General features: G+C 37.8%; 1 long non-coding RNA gene across 16 annotated transcripts; it reads right to left on the reverse strand.

The window, feature by feature from the left end:
- Positions 1-212: 212 nt before the first annotated feature.
- Positions 213-23514, reverse strand: LOC104594767 (uncharacterized). 16 transcript variants are annotated; one of them, XR_016082705.1, is made up of 6 exons: positions 23145-23514; positions 22341-22403; positions 21636-21718; positions 6403-6463; positions 2652-2746; positions 213-1722 (listed from the first exon to the last, which is right to left on the reverse strand). It is a non-coding gene; the product is annotated as an uncharacterized LOC104594767 (long non-coding RNA). The 16 variants fall into 16 exon arrangements; XR_734779.3 differs by having other exon boundaries at positions 2652-2768; XR_016082706.1 differs by having other exon boundaries at positions 6398-6463.
- Positions 23515-23694: the final 180 nt, after the last annotated feature.

Raw genomic sequence — 23694 nt, forward strand, 5'->3', positions numbered from 1 at the left:
TTTTATAGTTTATACATGAGGTGTTTGATGTTTTGGTGTCAAAAAAAAGAAAGGTTTGAAATAGATTGATCATTTAAAAGTCTAACAAAGAAGGATTATGATGTAGAGAGGTCTCTTGTCTTCCTGGTTGTAGGCTCCTAAAAATGTTCCAGAAATCAAAACGGTATTATCCAATTACCTTTTACAGCAGCTTCACTGTAAGTCTGTAACTATTGATCAATAAATCAAATCTTCATCCTCAACCATTAATTGTAGGATGGAAGTTGCTGATATTCATTCAAACAATGCCAATTCAAATGGTGGCCCACTAAGATTGTTCTAGATTGAAGAATTGACCTGTCCATTTAATGGAATCTACAATAGTACTTTTACAGGCAGTTTCTTTGATAAGGTACACTCCTGTACAAGAAATGCTACAGTTGCCATTTATAGTCGGAACAATGAAAACCAACTCACCTTTCTCTTCAAGGAAGTGGAATTTAGAATATCGGCCAGGCATTGTAACTGTCAAGACAAGGATGGGCAGGACAAAGCAGATAACCAAGCATTGGACCACAATGCAGCAGGAATCTATGGTTGTGGTCCAGATTGAGGCTCCGTAGCTCATGTTGGAAGCAATTCAGAAATTGTTATACCTGCAATTAATGACACCGTCCAATGAATAAAGCTCATAATGGAACAATTTTTAGGCACATAAAGGAAATACAGCTAATTGCCCAACATCATATATATGCTTAGATGTAGAAGAATAACTGTAGTATATATATTTAGCATCTCTAGAAAATGCAGCATAAACCGTAAAGAGAAGGTGCGGAGTATGAAAAGTCCAAGTCCAGACATGTTAGGTGTAGAAGAACTGCAGTATATTCATCATTTTTTGAAAATGCAACATAAATAAAGAGAACGTGTAGAGCATGAAAAGTCCAATTTCAGACAAGTACATTTTAAGTTGTTCACACGGTTGGCATTGTAAACAGGAATCGCCCACATTCCAGGTTCGACCTTGTTACTTAAATGTCATAAGTCTCAAGATTTCATTTTGCATTCAAAACTCAATGGATACATCAATCTGCTTTTTTTTCCAAAATTGATATTGGTCACCTTGGTCCTCCATTGACTCTCATACTACAGACAAATAACTTGATGGACAAATAGGTTACATCTTACTCATCCTTCTGCTGTATCATTGAAGCTAGCAGGAGTTGGTGTGATGGATTTAGTTGCTGACCAGTTGTTTCTTTTTTTCTTCTTTCTACATTTCGATATCTTGGATGACGGCAAATCAGCATTTCAAGCATGACCGACATATCTCTTAAATGACTCCATAAACTTCTTCATGTGCCAACTACTTACTCCTTTGCCATCATGATTCACATTTCTTTGACGTGCAAGCAAGCTCCAATCGCTCAACACGTTAGCAACATTGATGGCAATATTAACATATTCTTGTTGTGTAATTTAAAGAGCTCTACTAAACCTTTAAAAATGGCAAAATTGGAGCAAGTTGAAAGCTGGACTTACATTGTAGGTTGACAAATAAGTTGTATCCAGAGCAGCACATGGAAGATGAATAGAAGTCAAAATTGAAGGCGATTTTTTTTTATGAACAACTAAATTGATAACGATTTCACTTACATAACATGAATCTTTGATGATTGCCAACAAAGATTTTAGTATCCTTGTTGCTAAGGATATCCTCATCTTTAATCATTGTAGATTGATCTGGCACAAGAGAATGGCAATTATGAGTTGACCATGACAAACATTTCAAGCACATTATTTGCAGTAGATTTTATAAAACCAAATACATTCTTGTGAGAGCTCCAGAGGTTTATATTCACAAGACAAGTGGGACATCTCTTTAAAATTACAAATAGAACAAAAAACAATTATTACATATCATAAAACCATACTTAGCAAAAATCCTGAGTTCCATTTTCAGGCCGCCCACACTATAGCGGGCAGGGCTGGCACAGTACGGCAACTGTTGCAGCCGGGCCAGCATGGCCCACATTTACAGGGAGGGGAACCTGGTACAGGCCCATGGGTCATGCCACAGGCCAGCACGAATTTCATTTTTTTATGAAGAAAAAAAAATCATATTTATATATTTATGTATTTATATATTATTAATATATATGTATATATATTATTAATGTGGGCCATGCCAGCCCACAGGCAGCCCAGCCCATTTTACAGCTCCACTAAAAAGATAATACATTCAAAAGTCCTTAAAACTCAAGCAAAAACATGGTTAAACTCAAAACTCCACCTTAAACCTGTTCTGCTTCCTAGAAAGAGCTAAAGCTACATTGCATATTCTAAGAAAACATTGATAGAATCACTATTAGAGTTTTGAAAGATTATACCTTTAAGAATTTAAAAACTCATGCAGTGTTTCTCACTAAAATACCTCAGCTGTGCCCAATGGTTAATCTCTCAGACAAGTTATCAAAATGCGGTTAAGCTCAAATCCATTTATTTGTAATTCCAATGTAAACAACTGATACTCCAAGATTTAGCTTTCAAAGTATCCTAAACTTTTTTTTTTCTCAGGTAAAAGCAAAGTATCTTAATCCAAGGCAAAGAGATTTGATACTTGATATATTTAGGAAGCTATAACTCAATCTAAGTTGAAAAGATACTCTTACATTGTAGAAAGTACATCTTTCATCCAGTTATTCAAGTAGGCTGGTACTCTACATTTGCACTTAGGTTGAACAGAGGAATGGATCAAAGGAACCTTCTAGAGAACAAGGTAGAGTGAGCTAAAGAAAAGAAAAATTAATATTAGTGAAATCAAGGAATCAGTATTTGCAAGGGCAACTTATAAGTTAGAACCAGCACCTTCTGCATTGTCCTTTTCTTTCTTAAGTTTATGAACCCAAAAAATAAAAAACTTGAAAATATTGAGGTTCTAATATGTGCAATCTTATGGTTAGGAGTTCTCTTTTTATATCAAATAAAAGAATTACTTTATATTCAACATAAAGTAGAGAGTTTTTTTAAACAATCAAAAAGGTTTCATGTAGGGGTGCAAGTTAGGTACCCAACTTGAAGAATTTACACAGCATCAGGCCCAAAATCAAGGAATCAGTATTTGCAAGGGCAACTTATAAGTTAGAACCAGCACCTTCTGCATTGTCCTTTTCTTTCTTAAGTTTATGAACCCAAAAAATAAAAATAAAAATAAAAAACTTGAAAATATTGAGGTTCTATATATGTGCAATCTTATGGTTAGGAGTTCTCTTTTTATATCAAATAAAAAAATTACTTTATATTCAACATAAAGTAGAGAGTTTTTTTAAACAATCAAAAAGGTTTCATGTAGGGGTGCAAGTTAGGTACCCAACTTGAAGAATTTACACAGCATCAGGCCCAAGCCCTCAGGCAGGGCCCATTCAGATTTTAACAAATACTCAGCCCAAGCCCACCTAAGTTGCAGTCCTAGTGTCATATCATCAGTTTTGTGTCTGTATCTGTGCAGTTGTTTCCTTCTCCTACACCCAACCTTTCCACAATAGGCGCAAACCAAAACTGCATGCCCAAAGGACCATGAAACTTTGGTGTCTATTGAGTTTCTTGACAAAAGACCTCCCTGAGTTTCCTTTTTTAACCACAAACTTCACTCCAGGTGAGGGGCAGCCACATGAAATTCTATTAACCATTAGCAAATGGAAAGATATTAATAACAGGGAGGACTTGGAGATTGAATCACTATCTGACAGAGGCTAGGGATTCTTTGGACTGCTTAAATGTTAATTTAGTTTGGATTCCTAGGGAACACAATCATACTGCGGATGGCTTAGCCAAATGTGGTGTGTATTTGGAGCATTTGTATAGCAATAAGCTTCCTCCTTTGTAATTTGTAGGTGTTCTTCCCCCGTTTTGTACATCTTCTCATGTACCTCCTCTTTATTTAATGAATTCTGGTTGAATTTTCTCAAAAAAAATAAAATAACAGGGAGGACTTGGCCCGCCTTGCCCCAAAAACCCAGAGAGAACAATCCACTTCCTCACAAACTCAATCCCACCCAAATACAGAGTAGCACACACACACACACACAAAAACCATAGATTTAATCAATAGGCAAAGAAGGGATTACACTCCATGTCTTTTAAATTCTCAATATATTCATGTTTCTTCTTCCAAGATGGTCTGAAGTATGAACAGAGAGTACGATTTCACCAGGCTGGGGTAGTGCCTAGCCACATACAGGTTATAAGGAACACAGGGCTGCCTTTCCACCCAGCTTGAAGTACAAACATGTCCAGCCCCCTGTCCATTTGCCACTGGGCCTGAATTATTATTTTTTATCAATAACAGAATTTCATTAGAACTATAATAAAACAAATACTCCAGACTCTTCATTTTTTGCTAAAAGGGTCATTTAACAAACTTCCTGAATGACTAGGAAAAAAATGTTTCACATAGCAATTGGTAATTTTGAGCCCAAAAGGATTCCCTGTGTACCTCTCCCCATCCCATATCTGTGAAAAAAATTTCAGCCCAAAAGACCTTTCCATGTTTTCAAAATAAGTCCTTCATGGGCAAGTTTATATCAAAAAATTAACTTTGAATGGTTAAGATGTGTTGGGAAAACCAGCAATACAAGATACTCCTTTTCATAGATAGGTCTCAAGGAATCAGAGGTGGACAATGTATTGTCTTTGATTCAATTAATTCAAAAGGTTTTCTTGGATCCCTGTAAGGTGGACTCTCGAATTTGGACCCTCTCTTCCTTTGGCTCCTTTACTTGTGCCTCTTTCTTAAAAGCCCTAACACAACCGTCTTCTAGTCCTGAACATCCCTTTCCTGCTAAAGTGTGGAGGAAACCAGTTCCACCTAGGGTTGGGGCACTTTGTTGGGAAATAGCTTTGGGAAGTACTAACACTTGCAATCAAATTCAAAGAAAGAAGCCTTTTTGGTGCTTGTCTCCTAACTGGTGTACTCTTTGTAAAGCCGATGGTGAGTCTTGTTACCACTCATTAATCTCCTGCCCCTTTGCTTCTTCTATTTGGGCTTGGTTTCTTTCTTTCTTTGGTCAGGTGGATTCCCCATCAAACATACAAAGCCTTTTCAACTCTTATGCTAGTAACTGGACTAAGAAGAGGGGAAGAATCCTGTGGAAGTGTACAAGAGAGGTGATTTGTTGGACAAATTGGGAGGAAAAGAACCAAAGAATCTTTGCTGAAAAAGAGAAAAGTAGAGAGGCAATCATAGAAGTGATCACTTTAAGGGTGGTCCATTGGGTAAAAACAATGATGATGTTTAATGGCATTCCCATAGAGACCATTTTGAATAATTGGCAGGAAGTAGCAGCCTCAGCTCCAAGTAGAAGCATTGCTAGACCCTTATGGTCTCCATCTTGTGCAAGCTGTATCATGCTCAACTTTGATGGCAACATTGAAGATAACCCAGGGCCTTTAGGGGTTGGTGGTGTCTTTGGGTCGGAGGAAGGTTCAGTTATAGCTTATTTTTTTTGGCCCAATTGGTTTTGGGGACTCGCTGAGAGCAGAAATTTTGGCCTTGATAGAGGGTGTGAAAAGGGTTAAGGAGCTAAATTTTAACAGGTTAATCATTGAAGGAGATTACAATATGGTAATGGGATGGTTAGGGAAGGAAGAGGATGGATTGTGGACATATATCAATGAACGAAGGCAATTCAAGTGGCTAACTCAGGGTATGGAAGTGAGATTGCAGTGGGTTAAAAGATGTGTCAATCCATTTGCAAACGCACTTGCCAAACAAAGGGTGGGAAGAAATCATTTGTTTTGGGATACATTGTAATTTCTCTTTGGGTGAGAGTTAAGAGAGTTTACCCACCCCCACCATTGTACTTGAATTTTATCTTTTCCATACAAGAAGTTGTGATTTAAAAGGCGTTCCTAGGCACACAGGGAAGGCACATTTTAGGGTATGCACCTTGCCTAGGTCCTAGGCATAGTATTTTCAGGCCAGGTGTGCACCATTTGAAAATCTGTGCATTTTTGCTCATTCATTCGTCCTAATAAAAGATATTTTTAAAGGACACTTAAAAGTTATAAAACCTTTTTTATAGGGACTGAGAATTTAAGACCCTGATATGGATTTGTTTGGGCTTGCCACGAGGGGCTCGGTACAAAGATGGCTCGTAGAATCAGGAGTGCATAATGTTTAACATCACATTAGCTATTTGAAGTAATGCAAATGGAAAAAAAAATAAAGAGATTAACATGCTTGAATACGTTTTTAAAAGCATTTATTTTAAAATTTAAATTTATATTTTAATTAATAATGTGTTTAATATTTTTCTTTTTTGTTTTTGATTTTTTTGGCATTTTTTGAATTTTTTAGAATTTTTTAGAATTTTTTGCATTTTTATGTGGCTGCGCCTTGCTTCAAAAAGGCACACACCTCACCTTGCACCTTGGGTGCAAAAATGACCCTTGCGCTTTTTTTGCACCTTGCGCTTTTAAAACACTGAAAAGAAGATGAAGAGGCAACAGAATCAAGAAAATATCAAAATATCTCATGTCCAATATCTTGACATTGATGACAAAGACCAAAAATCTGAACCAAAGGATAAACTATTCATGTCTTCATACATTTTTTGGAAAGTAAGGTAACTTGTATTAGTTCTGTGTTTCAAAAAATTAAGATTACAAGTATAGCACGTCTCAATCCCAAAATGTAATGGCAAAGTATCCAATTTGCACATAAAGAAAGTGTATTGTAGGAAAAATAAGAGCTAAATGGTGCTGTCCCTGGAGCTGTTATGAACAGAAAGCCAGGAATGAACCACCCCCACAGCCTTTCTCATCACTTCATCCTCCATAGATGTGTTCTCAGATATCCATGTATTCCTCCTCATTTGTAATATCCAAATGCTTGTAAGGGGAATAATGCTCCACAAAGCCTTGCCTTTTTAAGCCCTTTAATCCTCTATCCTGCTGGCAGGTCAGGGATCATTGTGAGAAAAATCAATTGTGCTGAAATATCAACCAAAAATGTGTCCAGATGAAGTAATTCAAATGAGCAATGAAAGAATAGGTGATCTGTTGTCTCCAACTCCTGAGGGAAAAATCCACAACTGGCAGATGGAATTCCCACAATTCTTTTTTTTATTGGAAACAGTGACTTTCATTAAATTAGCAAAAGGAAACATACAATATCAACCACTCACAGCATGAGTGTTGACTGTTGACCCCATATTTTATCTCAAGATTTACAATACAGCCCAAAAGAGATTTTCCCTTCGAGTCCCCTACTTTGCCAAAGTATCGGCCACACTATTGGCTGACCTCCTTGTCCAATTTATGATTACTCAGCTTCCCATGTTAAGCAAAAATCTCCCTCACCTGCTGTCTAAAAGTCCACAGCCCAGACTTTTTGTCTGCAGCCATCCCATTAACAACTTAAGACTCTCCCACCACCTCATAGTTTTGGAACCCCCATTTCTTGGCCAGCCCCAGTCCTTGAAGTAGGGCCATAATATCTCAGCTCTTAAAGAATCTCCAACACCTATTGGGCCAAAGTATAGTGCTATCTCTGCCCTCCCCATCTCTGAATACTCTCCCCAACTCCCAAGGGTCCCGGATTGCCCAAAAAAATTTCCATCAAAGTTCAATTTTATCCTTTGAAGTGCTGCAAGTAACCATTGAGACTGAAGTCACTGAACCACATTCTTAGTTGTTGAAAGATTTGCCACAATCAACCAGCCTCTAAAAATGTCCCCAACTGAATAATCTTTGAATAATTCAGTTGATTTCAGCCAATGTATGACTTTAATAAGTATGCAATCAGTGACTTGTCCCTTGGAAAATTCTGTTATTTCTCTCTTCCTATAATGATCAGAGTAGCAGTTCTCGTGGCTCTCCACATCACCCTACCTCTTTTCTTTGGTAGTCTAAAGGAGCTTGGTTCAAAAAGGCTTGCCACATCAGGAGGGGTCCACTTGCAACCAAGAGAAGAAAACCAATTCCAAACAAAAGAAGCAAAAGGACAAGATAATAATAAATGTGTAATTGTCCCACCACAGCCCAACAAACATGAGGGGAAAGGCAGCAATTTGACCTTATTTTTTGTAGTTTATCCAAAGTGTTGATTTTTTGGAGTACCACCTCTGACTTCCCAACAAAAAACCCTTATCTTTGGGGGTACAGGGTTACACCAAACTTCCTTTGTGGGAAAAGAACCTGCCATGTTAGGAGACTAAACGAGGGCAGTGAAGAAGGAAGCACACGTAAAATAGCTAGAGAAGGACACCAACCAAAATCTGTTGTTCAAACAAGAATGATTCAGGAACACTATACTGAGAAGAGAAATGAGTTCGTTAATGCAGGAGCTGAAGAATCAAATATGGAATTTTCTTTTTCTTTTTTTTTTCTTTTTTTTTATATTTGGACAGTATGGGTATTTTCGTCATTTTACCTAGTCCTGTGTGGGGCCTGGGATATAACATCTTTTTCCTCTAGTTTAGTAGGGCTTATCTTTCAATTTTCAGTTTATTTGCATTAGTAGATAGAAAGTTATTGTGTTTCTTGATGCACAAGACAAGGAGTGGCATTTTTGTAATTGTGGTGAACAGTATTCCGGGCCACAAGTCACTCTATATAAATAGATGGATTCCCTTCCTTTTGAGGCTAATGAATGAAGGAAGATTTCTTAAGAGCTCTCTTGCTGTATGGAGTGATTCCTACAAACCCTATAGTGATTCTAGGACCCCTTGGAGTGATTCCTTGGGATTTCTCTCTTTTCTCTTTCTCTACCCTTTCTACTCTCTCTTCCTCTCTCTTTCTGTCTTGTGTTAGTTTATTCCAGCCCTACTACATCACTCTACCCTTTCTACTCTCTCTTCCCCTCTCTTTCTGTCTTGTGTTAGTTTATTCCAGCCCTACTGCATCATTCGTCTACCAACCCCATTTCAGACTCCCATAACCCTCTCCTTGGTCCCAAGCATGGTTTCAAATGTTGCTAATGTCGCCTGGCATATGTCAATGTCGAGGCTCACCAACATGGAAATGGATGGTAATATAAAAATTACATTATTTCAGTCGACATTTCCTATATTTCGGAAATGTCGACCAAACCGGTCCAAATAACCAAAAAAAAGACAGTTTTTCCTATTATGTCGATAGGATGTCGACTAATGTGCATTAATAATATAATATATTAGTATATTATATTAATATAATAAATATATTAATATAAATCATTCCATTAACAATTTCTATTTAATATTTCAAACAAAATATTTATAAAAAAGAAATAACAATATATAAAAATAAAATAATAAATTAATTACTTTATAATATAAAACATAAAATATTTTTCAAGTAATAAAATATAAACTAGTTAGTATTTTTTAAGATATTTATTAAAATCAGAAAATGTTTATTGTATTTTATAATAAATCATATTCTACATTTAATATAAAAAATCAGAATAAATTTATTAGATTTTATACTAAATCATAATTTATTATAAATTTAGTATTAAAAATCATAATAAATTCATTAAGTTTTATAAGAAATCAAAATTTGTCATAATCTTAATACTACAAAAAGGACAATCAGTTTATTAAATTTATAATAAAGCACAATGTATTATAACTTTAATATTTAAAAAAAAAACAGAATAAATGTATTTCTATTTACTAGTGTGAAATAAATATTTTAGAATTTATAATAAATCAGAATCAAAAATAAGAAAAGAAAATATCAAATAACCTTGTAAAAACATCAAAATGCATAATAAATCAGTAAATCATCATTTACTAATTTGTTATTGATCTTAGTTTCTTAGCTTTATATAATGGTTGGGAATAAGACAATAGTCTAGAAATATGTATTAATGCTTCTTTTATCATTTTACAAAATGCCATTGCATATTTCCACATATTTCATAATACTTCCACAATGTCTCTAATTTTTACAATATTTCCCCTTGACATCTCCGACATTTCCGACATATGTCCTATATTTTGGTAAGTGACATTCCCATCAACATCGACATTTTAAACCTTGGTCCCAAGTCCCAAGAATTTTCATTACCAAGAACGTTCGAAATTGCTCTCCCTTTGTTTAGGGAAAGGGAATAGATAGACGGAAATCTATCTTTGAGAGGAATTCCCCAACCAAACATCTTCCCAGAACCGCACTTTATTGTCTACACAAGCATCATAGCTCATATACGGAAGAAAGAAAGGCAATAAACCATGGATCACTTCCCTTGGAGAAGACCAAGATGCCCTAGGGTCAAGGCCAGCATCCCACCCATTGTCTGCCATGCCATGAATACTCACAATCACTTTATGCCACAAATTATCTTGTTCCAAGGGAAAATCTCCACAACCATTATCCTAGTAGTGCTACATTCCTTAGTCTAATATTTCCTATCCCTAGACCCCCTTATTATCCCTACTTCTAGACACTACCCCCCCCCACTCCACTAAGTGATCTTTCTTTGCACCCTTAGCTCCCACAAGAAGTCCCTCATTAATTTCTCTAGTTGGTTGGCCACCTTGGTGGGGATCCTAAAGGTAGATAAATAGTAGACTAGCAAATTGGTCAAAATTGACTTTATTAGTGTTATTCTTCCTCCGGCAAACGGTGTAATTTCTTTTCCACTTTGCTAGCCTTTTGTGAACCTTTCCATTACTGGATACCAGAAGCTATCAGAGTTTGGGTCCCCCCCAAAGGTAGTCCCAAGTACAATAGTGTCCAGTCTCCTACCTCACAACCCAACGACCTAGCAAGGTTTTCTACCTCCTCTCTCTCTCTTTATTTATTCCTACTACGCAGCTCTTGCCCCTAGAAACCCTTTCAAAGTGAGTTACTAGCCTCTATAGATGAGTCAGTTCTTCCTTTTTCCCTTCACAAAAAAATAACAATATCTTTTTTCTAGAAAAGGTAACGAAATATTTATTGAATCAGTACAAGCTGAGATAAGTCCCAGAAAGGCAAACTGAGCAACTCAGCAATTACATACTCCACCAAGAACTGGAATGAAAAACAACAGACAAATTACAATTTCTGAACTCCTCAGAGACTAACACCCAAGAGATTAACTTGTCCACAGCTTTCTGGATTAAATCTTCTGGACTTGAGGCCTTATTACAGAAAAGCCTAGTATTCCTCTCAGACCAGATGGACCATAAAACAGCACAAGGAATAGTCTTCCACACTATCTTCCTTTTCTTGCTAAGTCCTTTGATGTTCCAGCAACACAAAAGCTCCTTTACCGATCTTGGCATAGCCCATCTTAAGTTCATGGAGCTGAAAAAGTGATTCCACAGCTGAGAAGAGAACGGGCAGTGAATGCACAAATGATCAGTAGATTCAAAATTGTTCCCACACAGAGTGCACGAAAGGTCCAGAAGCTGAATGCCCCTTCTCACAAGATTAGCTCTAGACAGACATTTATTCAGAACCATAGTCCATACCAGAAAGTTGAATTTAGATGGGCTAATGGGATTCCAAACCTTAGAACAAGGGAAATCAGTGACACCCATTCTACTAAGTTTGGAAGCCAAAGACTTGACAGAGAAAGCACCATCTGGAGTCCATTTCCAAGACCACTTATCTTCTGAGCCGAAATCACCTCTTGAGTCTGAAGGATAGTCAACATGTTCATAATCTCTTCCAGCTCCCAGTCGAAAAGATTCCTTCTAAAGGTAGGGGATCAAATAACTGAATCTCCAAACAAGCTGCAACACTCAGCAACAGAAGCCTCTTGATTAGATGCACACTGAAAGAGGAGAGGAAAAGATTCAGCAAGAGAACCATTCAAGCACCAAGGGTCCTTCCAAAACCTGGTTCTGCTACCATTGCCAACCTTAATTGAGATCCCATCAGCAAGAACAGAGAAGTTCTTCATTATCCCTTTCCACAGAGAGTTTCCCCAACTGGGAGGAGGGTCCCTAGTTCTCCAGTTTCCCCACTCCACTCCATACTTACCAGCAATGAGAGATCTCCACCAAGCATCATTTTCAGCCGCAAATCTCCAAATCCACTTACAAAGAAGGACAGAATTAAAGGTTTTCAACTTCCTTATGCCTAAACCACCTTCATCCTTGGGGAGGCAGACTTGATCCCAACTTACAAGATGAATTTTTTTCTCCTCTTCCCAACCCCTCCAAAGAAAATTCCTTCGAAGTTTTTCAAGCTTTCTTGCAACTTTGTTTGGGATAGGGAAAAGGGAGAGGAATAGGTAGGTAAATTGGATGATGTGCTCTTAATCAAAGTCACCCTACCCCCAAAAGAAAGATATTTTGCCTTCCAAGATGCCAACTTTTCTCTCCATTCTTTCAATAACCGGGTCCCAAATTGAAGACAGCCCACAACTCACCCCCAGAGGAAGACCCAAATATTTAACTTGAAGGGAACCAATCTGACATGCCAAAATCTCCGCACAAAAAACAACAATATCATCTGCAAATAACCACCTCTTCCCTTCTAACTCTCTAGCCTCTTATCAGATTAGTAACATCAGCCCTTGAGATCAAGTCACTCAACACATTTGTGACTAGAGTAAAGAGGCAAGGGGAAAGAGGATCACCTTGTCGAAGGCCCCTTCTAGCCAGAAAGAAGTCTCTAGCTACTCTGTTAACTAGTATGGAATAATGACAGGAGGAAATACAACCCTTTATCCACTTGTACCATCTCACTCCAAAACCTTCAATCTTAAAACTTCTAGAAAAAAGTCCCAATCCACCAAGTCATAGGCTTTTTTCAAATCCAGTTTGCAAACCAAGCCTTTTCCTTTCTCCTCTTGTTAGAATCTACACATTCATTAGCAATGAGAATCTTATCAGTTTATCTCTTAGAATCCCATACTTCTTCTTAGTAATTTATCTCTTCTAAGACACTTGACTAGAGCTGCTATTCATAATATCAAGGATGCCTACATTGGAGCAGGGGATACCGAAGTTCCTTATGAAGGAAAGAAACATCATTTAGATCTCTCAGATGCATCAGAAAGGATCCTAATGTGAAGATCTCAGAGGTGTCTCAAGTTCACATTCTAAAGCCTTGGACATTGCCTGGTTAAAGGAAGGTGGCCTTGAATTCTTTTGAACCAGACCAGCCACTTCACTAGTTTCTCAATCATTCAGCAGTCAACAAAGCCTGAGGATTGAAACAGGTTAATTGTTGCTCATCTTGTATGACTACGTTATAAGAGCATTCCTATCTTCTATGCAGAATTGAATAGAGCTCCATCAAAGGCCTGTTTCCACACCAGAGTCATATCAAGAATCATGCACCATTACCAATCTCCTTTTTAATACCCTTAAATGAATAAGGGGTATAATTTTTCAAGGCTCTTTCAAATTGAGCAACTGTAGGGTATATTAGCAAATCCAAGATCCCAACCTAAATTTCCGGTTTCAAACTTGCATACAGTAATTCATCTCCATGGGCCACCAGGTCTCAAATTGAAGTGCCAATACCACTTGCCCAGCAAAGGTGAGTTAGTTGTTGTCGAGTCCAAGACCACCAGGTGCTATAGCAGAGAAAACCTTCTCTCTCAACAAGATGGAATTTGAAACCATCCCTCCAACCCTTTGTACATAAGAAACCCCTCAGCAATTTCTCCATTCTGCCCTTTATACACAACAGGATAGGGAAGAGGGAAAGGAAATAAGTAGGCAGATCCATGTCTTCATACTCAGGATGCACCACCAACCAATCCAAGTAAAGATTGAATATCAGCAACAATTGTCCTATTGTCGCATCTTTTTACATTTAAAAACTCTATTTGTCCCTCCCTTTTCAAATGCCCCCAACAAAGGTGGTGTATAGGGGTGATATGAACTGGAGCAAAACAAATGGCCAATCCAAAAAGTTTCCTACCTGGTGGGCAGAGTGGGTTGGCTGCCATACCATCCAACTATATGGCAGAAACAGGGCAGTCACGAATATGTGCATGTATGTTGACAAGTGAAAAAAGTTTATGTATTAAGATAGGAACATTAGTGGTTGCTGATCAAATGATTTGAAGCAGATTACTGATAAAAAAAAATGATTTGAAGCAGATATTGGGAGAGCTGGAATAGACATCCATGGTGATGAAATTGCCATTTGAGAAATAAGAGCTCTACTAGTAACACAACAAAAAAAATCTCAAAGAAAAACAAAAGAGGAGATGGATTAAAGAATAATGGAGAGAGAAATAATGCAATGCCATGCATTACTTTTAACTTGAATGAATAAATAAATCATTTTGATTAAAGCTTTTTTTGAAAAGGTAAAGTAAAATTTGTACTAATCAAAAGGAGAAAAGCAAGCATATCTGCTCACTGTACATGCTTCCAGATAATTTGCTTAAAATTTTCCAGTTTGCTATATAAACATCAAGATATTTTGCTTCTTTTTGGTACAGATCAAACTTCAATTGCAGAACTTTTTTATTGGTAGTTGTGTAACTTAATATTTGGATGACAACAAGATCTCCAAGGTAAATATGTAGGATAGAAAAGTCAAATAAAGAATATCTCACTAGTCACCATTGTTGAATGAATGCTAAAAACCATATAAGAGCAATAAAACAAAACTATACATCGTTTGAATTGACAACTAAATAAAAATTAAAAAAAAAAAAAAAGAAAAAGAAAACAAGGTCAATACTAAAACAAAATACTAAGTAACAGTAATGAAACCATGAAAATAAAGTAACCTATAATACTAATAAACTAAAAAAATAAAAGAAATAAGCTAAGCATTGATCATTTTTGTTGCCTACAGGATTAGAGAAGATTGGATCAAATGGAGATTGTAGAGGAGATGGGCCGAATGGCCCATAGACTGTCATTTCATGTTATGTTATGTTATGTTTCTCTCTGTTATGGGCCCATACTCTGTAATGTTCTGTTTTTGTATTTTCCTGCCCACTCAAGGGCCTCTCTGTAATTTGTCAAAGATTAACTTCTTAATAAGATGTTTAGAGTGTTAGAGGGAGGTTATGTTCGAACCTCTTACTCTCTAACATTCATTGCCGCCAGCTCTTTCTTCTCTTCCTCTCTTGTTTGGTTATTTTCTGGTTTGCATCTAATCTCAAACAGTTCCATACATCAAGTGGACTGCTTTTCAACTTGGTATCAGAGCGGGCCATTGCTTGGCGTGTCCCTCATGTGGTTCTAGTTCAGCCAACTGCATGAAGAGGTTCTAGGGCTGAAAGCTTACAGTCATCCGCCTGGTTCTTGGAGGTCATTGGAGGGTGCCCAAGTTTCTACACACTTGGAGAAGGGTTCAGTGACCAGGAAGAATCAGAGAACAAGGTGTTCGGCCTGATTTGAAATTAGAGAACAAGATTTCGAAGTTATCTCAGAGAACAAAGTGTTCAGCCTGGTTTGAAGTTCAAACCAGAGACTCTCTTATTGTAAGTTTTTTTTTTCTCAGTCCTTTGCTGGTTTATTTTGTTGTTTGGGAGGACTGTTAAAGCATTCAAAGCCCACCTCCATTCGGCCCACTGTTGCTGGACTGATTCTACTCAGAAATTTCTGGGTTATTTTGGAAGTGTTGTTCGGCTGATTATTGGACTGCCAAGCTGCTAAAACTTATCTAAACAAAGTGGTACTAGTCTCATCTTCATCCCAGCCTCTCCTTGGACCTATACTGAACACTTTGAAGTGGTTTCTTCTAGTTAACAGTAGGTTGTTAATTACTGCACACTGAGTGTTCGACAAAAGGTCTCTTAAGGACTGTGGCCTTTTTTTCTTTCTCTTCGGAACAACGGTTGTTGGGAACCTGAAATACCTTGTGATTGGAGGTTTGTTGGGTGTCCTTTGAAGGCTGAAATAGTATAGAAAGAGCTACCACCGAGTTGGACTGTCACAGTTATCAAGATTGAACTGATTTTGTGAGCTGGTTGTTGTTGCCTATTCAGCTCAAACTAAGCTCATCAAGACCCCCAGTACTTTGGGAAACCTATTAAAATCCTAATTGGAGTCTTTACATGATGGATTTCTCAAACCTTGAAAACAATAATGCTGCTGAATATGGACAGATTTTGGGAACCCCAGCCGATTCTATGTTGGCTGTAACTACAGTTAAACTTGATGGGACCAACTACTTGGCTTGGTCACAATCAGTGAAAATCCATATTTGTAGCAGAGGAAAATGGGGTTTTATTTCTGGGAGCAAGAAAGCTCCTCCAGAGGATGATCCATCTTATGAGAGATGGGTGCAAGAAAACTACACAATGATTGGGTGGCTTGTGAACTCAATGCAGCCACAGATTAGTCAGCATTATCTGTGGATGAACTCGGCTAAAGAAATCTGGGATAGTGTTGCAGAAACTTACTCCCAGAAGTTGAATGTTGCTAGAGCCTACAAACTGAGAAGTGATGTGAAGAATCTAAGGCAGGGGGAGAAGCCACTTGCAGCATACTTCTCAGCCCTAAAATCTCTATGGCAAGAGATTGATTTGATATAGAGGCTGTGACATGGGATACCCCTAAGGATGCTGAAACATACAGGAAATTGGTTGAAAGGAATAGGGTTTTTGAGTTCTTGACAGGGCTGAATTCTGAATATGACATTATAAAGCAAAACATCTTGTCCAAGGAAGATGTTTCATTGTCTCAAGCATATGCTTTGGTCAGCAGTGAAGAAAGTATGAGGCAAGTGCAGGTTCAAGGAGTCGGTATCAATGATCATTTTGCAAATATGGGAATTAAACCCAAAGGGGTTACAGGAGCTCCCAGTGGCACAGGAAAGAATGAGGTGGTGTGTGAATATTGCAATAAGCCGAAACACACCAAGGACAAGTGCTGGAAATTGCATCCCAGTCTTGTCCCTATCCGATTCCAGAAGAAGAATGATAGTAGAAAGACAAGAAGTGCACATGCAGCCACAAGTACAGATACAGAGGTTGAGTCTGCCAGTGCACAATTGGCAGCCATGAAATCTGAATATGAGAAGTTTGGAAAGATGATCAACCAGCTTGAATGTGTAACTTCATCATCCAACCCTTCTGGAAGTCCAGCCACCACCGCATTTGCTCACTCAGGTATAAGAGCTTCTACTAACCATGCATCCACCTCAGGTAATCCCAAGACCCCTTGGATCATAGACTCAGGTGCTTCTGATCACATGACCAACCTTTCCACTTTGTTTGTTTCATATGATTTGCTTCCTGGTCGTGACAAAATCACCTTAGCTGATGGTTCTCTTGCCCCTATTTCTGGCAAGGGAATTGCCAAGCCTACAGACTACTTACTCTTATCTTCCACTCTTCATGTACCTAAATTAAATACCAACTTATTATCTGTAAGTAGCTTGACCAAGTCATTGAATTGTTGTGTAACATTTTTCCCTTCTCACTGTGTGTTTTAGGACCTGAAATCTCGGAAGGTGATTGGGAGTGGCCATGAAGCGAATGGAATATACTTGCTCGACACCCTTGGCCAATGCTTTGATCATCCCAAGAATGTTGCTTTTGGTTCTACTTCTTCAGAGTCTGTCAGTCAAATTATGTTGAGTCATTTACCTTTTTCTGCTTTAAGTCATTTGCTTCCCAAACTGTTTAAGGGAGTCAGTGTGCCCAATCTCAATTGTGAGTCATGTCAGTTGTCAAAGCATTGTAGAAACAATTACCCTGTGAGCAATAAAATATCTTCTTTTCCTTTTCATATTGTACACTCTGATGTGTGGGGGCCTTACCACTTATCCTCTATGGGGGGTTACAGATATTTTATCCTGTTTATTGATGACTTTTCTAGATTCACTTGGATATACTTAATGAAATCCCGGGATGAAGTCCCGAGACTTGTGAGGCAATTTCATGAGCTTGTTTTAACTCAATTTGATACCAGAATTAAGGTTTTCAGATCTGACAATGCAAAAGAGTATTTTAAGAAGAGTTTATCCTTGTATCTCTCTGACATGGGGGTTATTCACCAAAGCTCCTGTGTTAGAACCCTTGAACAAAATGGAGTTGCTGAGAGGAAAAATAGACAGATTGTTGAAGTTGCAAGGAGCCTTTTGTTTGCCTCACATGTTCCCACAAGATTTTGGGGTGGTGTTGTACTTACTGCTACCTATCTCATAAACCGTATGCCATCCAGGGTTTTAGGGTTTAAATCCCCCTTCAGTCTTCTTCATCCAGACAAGGATCTCTTCCCAATTCCTCTTCGTGTGTTTGGTTGTACCTGTTATGTTCACATTCCAAGTGTGCAGAGACATAAGTTTGAACCAAAAGCCCACAAATGCATCTTCCTTGTTTCCTCTTCGTGTGTTTGGCTGTACCTGTTATGTTCACATTCCGTGTGTTTGGCTGTACCTGAAATGGATGCTCTACATGAAAATGGTACTTGGGAGGTGGTGGATTTGCCTGAAGGGAATGATCCAGTTGGATGCAAGTGGGTTTTTACCATTAAATACAGGGCTGATGGGACTATTGAGAGATACAAGGCCAGACTTGTTGCAAAAGGCTACACACAGACATATGGGATTGACTACCTGGAGACTTTTGCCCCTGTTGCTAAGATGACATCTGTGAGGGTTCTTTTATCTCTGGCAGCTCACTTTGATTGGCCTCTCTATCAATTAGATGTAAAGAATGCATTTCTGAATGGTGACTTACATGAAGAGGCCTACATGTATCTTCCTCCAGGAATGTATGGGAAAGATATGCAAGGAAAGGTATGTAAATTGAAATCTCTTTATGGCCTCAAACAATCTCCTAGAGCCTGGTTTGAGAGATTTGGAGCTGCACTTGTTAAATTCGGCTATGTTCAGACACAGTCAGATCATACTCTTTTTGTGAAGAAAAGTGAATCTCTAGCAGTGTATCTCATTGTGTATGTTGATGACATTATAGTGACTGGTGATGATGTCTCAGGCATTCTGGCCCTTAAGTCTTTCCTCCGTACAGAATTTGAGATTAAGGATCTGGGGGAGTTGAGATACTTCCTTGGCATAGAAGTTGCCAGATCCAAGGATGGGATTCTTATTTCCCAGAGGAAATATGTCCTTGATTTGTTGTCTGAAACTGGAAAAATGGATGCAAGACTAGTTGCAACTCCCATTGATATGAGTCACAAACTTTCAGCTTCGGATGGAACTTTGTTGGAAGACAAAGGGGTCTTTCAGAGACTTCTTGGGAAGCTTCTGTACCTGTGCATGACTAGGCCAGATATTGCGTATGTTGTCAATTGCATTAGCCAGTTCATGCATGCTCCTAGAGATACCCATATGGCAGCAGCAGAACGGATTTTGTGCTATCTGAAAGGCTCTCCAGGAAAAGGAATTCTATTTACCAAGCATGGTCATCTGAAACTTGAAGCCTATACTGATGCTGATTGGGCTGGAAATATTGATGATAGAAGATCTACTTCAGGGTATTACAGTCTGGTGGCTGGTAATGTTGTCTTTTGGAGGAGTAAGAAACAATCAATTGTGGCCCGATCATCCGCAGAAGCAAAGTATAGAGCCATGGCACATGGAGTCTCGGAATTGTTGTGGCTAAGGTCCTTAATGGAAGAACTTGGGATTGATCATGACAAACCCATGATGTTGTACTGTGATAATCATGTTGCCATCAACATTGCTCACATCCCGGTACAACATGATAGAACCAAACATATTGAGGTTGATAGACACTTTATTCGAGAAAGAGTCTCCTCCGGTGAAGTGTCTTCCATTCATTATTTCTGAAGGACAATTGGCAGATTTCCTCACCAAGGGCATTTCCAAGGCAAGGCTTCAACATGACACTGGCAAGCTGGGAATGATTAACATCTATGCTCAGCTTGAGGGGGAGTGTAGAGGAGATGGGCCGAATGGCCCATAGACTGTCATTTCATGTTATGTTATGTTTCTCTCTGTTATGGGCCTTATTCTGGGCCCATACTCTGTAATGTTCTGTTTTTGTATTTTCCTGCCCACTCAAGGGCCTCTCTGTAATTTGTCAAAGATTAACTTCTTAATAAGATGTTTAGAGTGTTAGAGGGAGGTTATGTTCGAACCTCTTACTCTCTAACATTCATTGCCGCCAGCTCTCTCTTCTCTTCCTCGCTTGTTTGGTTATTTTCTAGTTTGCATCTAATCTCAAACAGTTCCATACATCAAGTGAACTGTTTTTCAACTAAGATGTGCTCTAGCTTGAGGTTGAAGACGGGCAAGGTGGTGGCCAAAGAAGACAAGGTTTTTTGAAAGGAGAGAGAAATTATTTGAGCAGCATTATGGTTTGAAATAAGGCATGATCTTGGATAGAGTGGAAAGATTGATTTAGGATTTAATGCTTGTGAGCTCAAATAGTTAATATAAAGTTTGTTCGCAGTTGTCAAGGCAATGCACAGGCAATAAATTCACTTATTTATTTATTTTTTTTTTTTTGGGGGGGGGGTGGCTTCGCATTGTGCTTTGACATGAAGTTAAATCAATAAGGGAATCATAAAAAATGTGTTCACTATGATGTGATTTAGACCTTGAGGGAGGAAAGGAATACAAGAATATTTGAGGGATAAAGAAGCAGTGAGGCAATAATTGAAAGAACTACAGTGAGGGTAGCACATTGGGTGAAGACAATGGACCCATTCTCATACTTCACAATGGATGACTTCTTCAGAAAGTGGGTGGGTAGGGGGGCAGTTGCAGGCCTATCATCTAAAAATCAAAAATACAAAGGGGCTGAACACCACCAGTTAGGTGTGATTGAAGCTGAATTTTGATGGAAGTAGTTTGGGCAATTCTGGAATAGGAGGATTAATAAGAGATGAGAATGAGATTATATGTCCAATAGGTGGAGATTCAGTCAAGACAAAACTTATGGCAGCAGTATGTGGAGTGCAAAAACTCAAATGGGAGCTGAAAGATTGATTATTGAAGATGACTCCAATGTGGTTATAAGTTGGTTAATAAAGGGTAGTAGATCTGTTTGGAGCTACAGAAGAAATAAAACGCTCTAGATGGCTTTCAAAAGATAATGCAGCTATAAATCAAATGGGTACAACGATTGGCTAATAGTATGGCTGATTTATGAACTAAACAAGGGGCTAGTAGGCAAAAGTTAGTTTGGGCTCAAATGTAAAATGTATATCTCTTTGAATTGTAAATTCACAACCTCTTATTGTACTTGTTTGTTTTTAATTAATGGAATTATGATCTTTGTTACTGGTTTAAAAAATGTGTTCACCATGATAGGACTTCAACTAGTAACCTTCATAGTATTCTTCGATCTCTATGAGCAAAATAGAGTATCATCCCTCTCTGTGGTATAATATGAGCTCTGTCCTTCATTTTTTTTTTTCTTTTCCTTGTAGCTAACATACAACAAACATCCGTATTCTCTCCATATCTCTTATTCTCCTTCTTGAAATAACAAAACAGGGGCTCTACATCCTTGTTTTCTCCTATAAGCTATATATCATTGCTCTCATTCTACTTCTAATGTTTGGTTCTTTCATGTTAAACCACTTCTTGTGTAACATTTGCCACTTCAACAGTTCAACTATGAATTGAGCTGAATATCTTACTCAAAATCCAAATCAAAATGCCCAGACAATAGCATGGAGACATACGAGTAAATTGGATTGGAATCATGATGTATGATAAAACTCATGATATTGATTTTTTTATCAGCACTAACAATCAAAATATATTTGTTAATGATGATAAATGAAAAAAAACAAAAAATAGGATAGATTGACCTAAAATGTCAGCATCTAGGCTTCTCAAAGGGTAGGTACGAAAAAAGATTTAAGGAGTCGGCACCCGCAAGAATATTTGGAATCTGCACCAAATAACAAAGTAAAAGCTTCTCATGATATTGCATTCTTCCAAGTATTCAGAGTACAAGCTGTATTTATGAAGTCTATGTGAACCTCCACTTATGAACTCTTAAAACTAACTAAGGAAATATCTAAGATTCATGCTCTTGGTACAACAAGTAGACATATTCCTAACTAAAGTAAACTTTTAAAATAGAAATTAACAGAAGCAAAAGAAAACTTAATAAAGATTTAAGCGAAATCAATAACTAATTATGATTCTAAGGGCATCTTATAGCAGATATTGGAACAACTAAGATACAATCAAATCAAAACAAGTTTCCTGGATTATTCTTTCAAATTTCCAGAGGGGATTTTGCAAATATTGACAGCTAAGGGGAGCCAAAAACGGATCCAATGCAATCATACCCCATACAAACTTCATCCAGTTGCTATTCCGGGGCTCAGGAATGACATGTCATACCTATAACAGAATTGTCTTTCTTGTCTTTTGTCAAATGTTGGCCCTGCATTATATCTTTTATCTAGGGGATTTCTAGATAGAATAAAGAGTTGACTATAGCATTGTTGCATAAAAACTGCTAGATTTGAATGTTTCCTATGAGGGAGTTGATATAGAAAAACCTGAAATCCAATCCAATTTGTTTTGCACAGACCATGTTGCTAGGCTGAACTGCACTCCTTTCTCTTGCAAGAGGTAAAACAGATACACGTCATATCAGGAATTTATGTACAATGTTAATTGATATTTCTCTTTACAAATGGATAACCATCCATGCTTTTTTTAATTAACAATAACCATTCATTCATTTCAAGAGATTCCTGAGTTGTCCATATAATTCATTGATGCTACATGTTATAACGAGCGCATAATAGAAATAGAGTTAGCATCCAAGTGAAAAAATAGAGGAAGAAACAAAATATCTTCCCTTGTTCTTTAAAAAAAGGGTAATGCCAACTAGAATTTGTAGGTATAACAAGAAAATGAATCAAATGGTAATTCAGCGCTTTCATGGAAAGTAAAGCTCTGATATTTAATATTCACAAATGACAAATCACAGTAGGACCAGTGTGACTGCAACCTGCAGAAAAATAGAACAATTAATTCAAACAATGAGGAATGCTTGAAGCACTAAAAGGTTCAATATGCATATTTCCTGTCTGGACCATTTATTACCAGCAATAACTCAATGCAGGGGAAAAATAACAAGAATAAGAAACACTTCCAAAGAAACTAAGGTCAGATAACCCTGGTCAGAATTCATTAAAAGAAGAAGAAAATCAGGGGAAAAAAAATAACTAGCCTATGCAAGTTAGAGGTAAGCCCCATTAAGCCACAAATTGTTTTTTTTGTCGTAACCGTGTTTCTTACACCGAATTTTGTGAATCTAATTTCAACAAGACAGAATAAATGAAAGATGAGCGAACCTGTAACAGGGTTTCTGCTTGAGTTCAGCTTGAAGACTTGAACTACCCCGTCAAATGGAAATTCGTCGCCTGGTCCGTGTGGCGGGATAAATATCAGCCCTCTAGGCTTTCTTTTTTCACTGTTGTATCTTGCAATTTAGATCTCCTACCCACATGGATTATTTTGTTGATACAGAGCAAACTTAAACGCGACGGGATATAAGGCTACAATCAAAAACCCTGTACACATTATATATGCAAGTGTAGTAGCATCAGGCCGCACATTGGTGAGTTGGGATCACCTAAAATACGTTCTGTCACTCTGAAGACCCATCATATTATATGAGATGTGCAGCGTCACATCATGTTAATGTATTTTGTTGGCAGTGATCCGAACTCCACTTTGGTAACATCTCCTAATTCATGTATGTTTGTGCGCAAAGTTTTGGGATAATTACCTAAAGTATCCATGACTTATCTGATAATTACGTAAAGCGTCCTTCAACTTTAAAACCTTACTTAAACTATCCTAAACTTTCATAAATTCAAGATTCTCTAGTGTAGTGCCCTT

The sequence above is a fragment of the Nelumbo nucifera genome, chromosome 2 (assembly GCF_055504915.1).
Source record: "Nelumbo nucifera cultivar China Antique chromosome 2, China Antique-T2T, whole genome shotgun sequence".
NCBI lineage: Eukaryota > Viridiplantae > Streptophyta > Magnoliopsida > Proteales > Nelumbonaceae > Nelumbo > Nelumbo nucifera.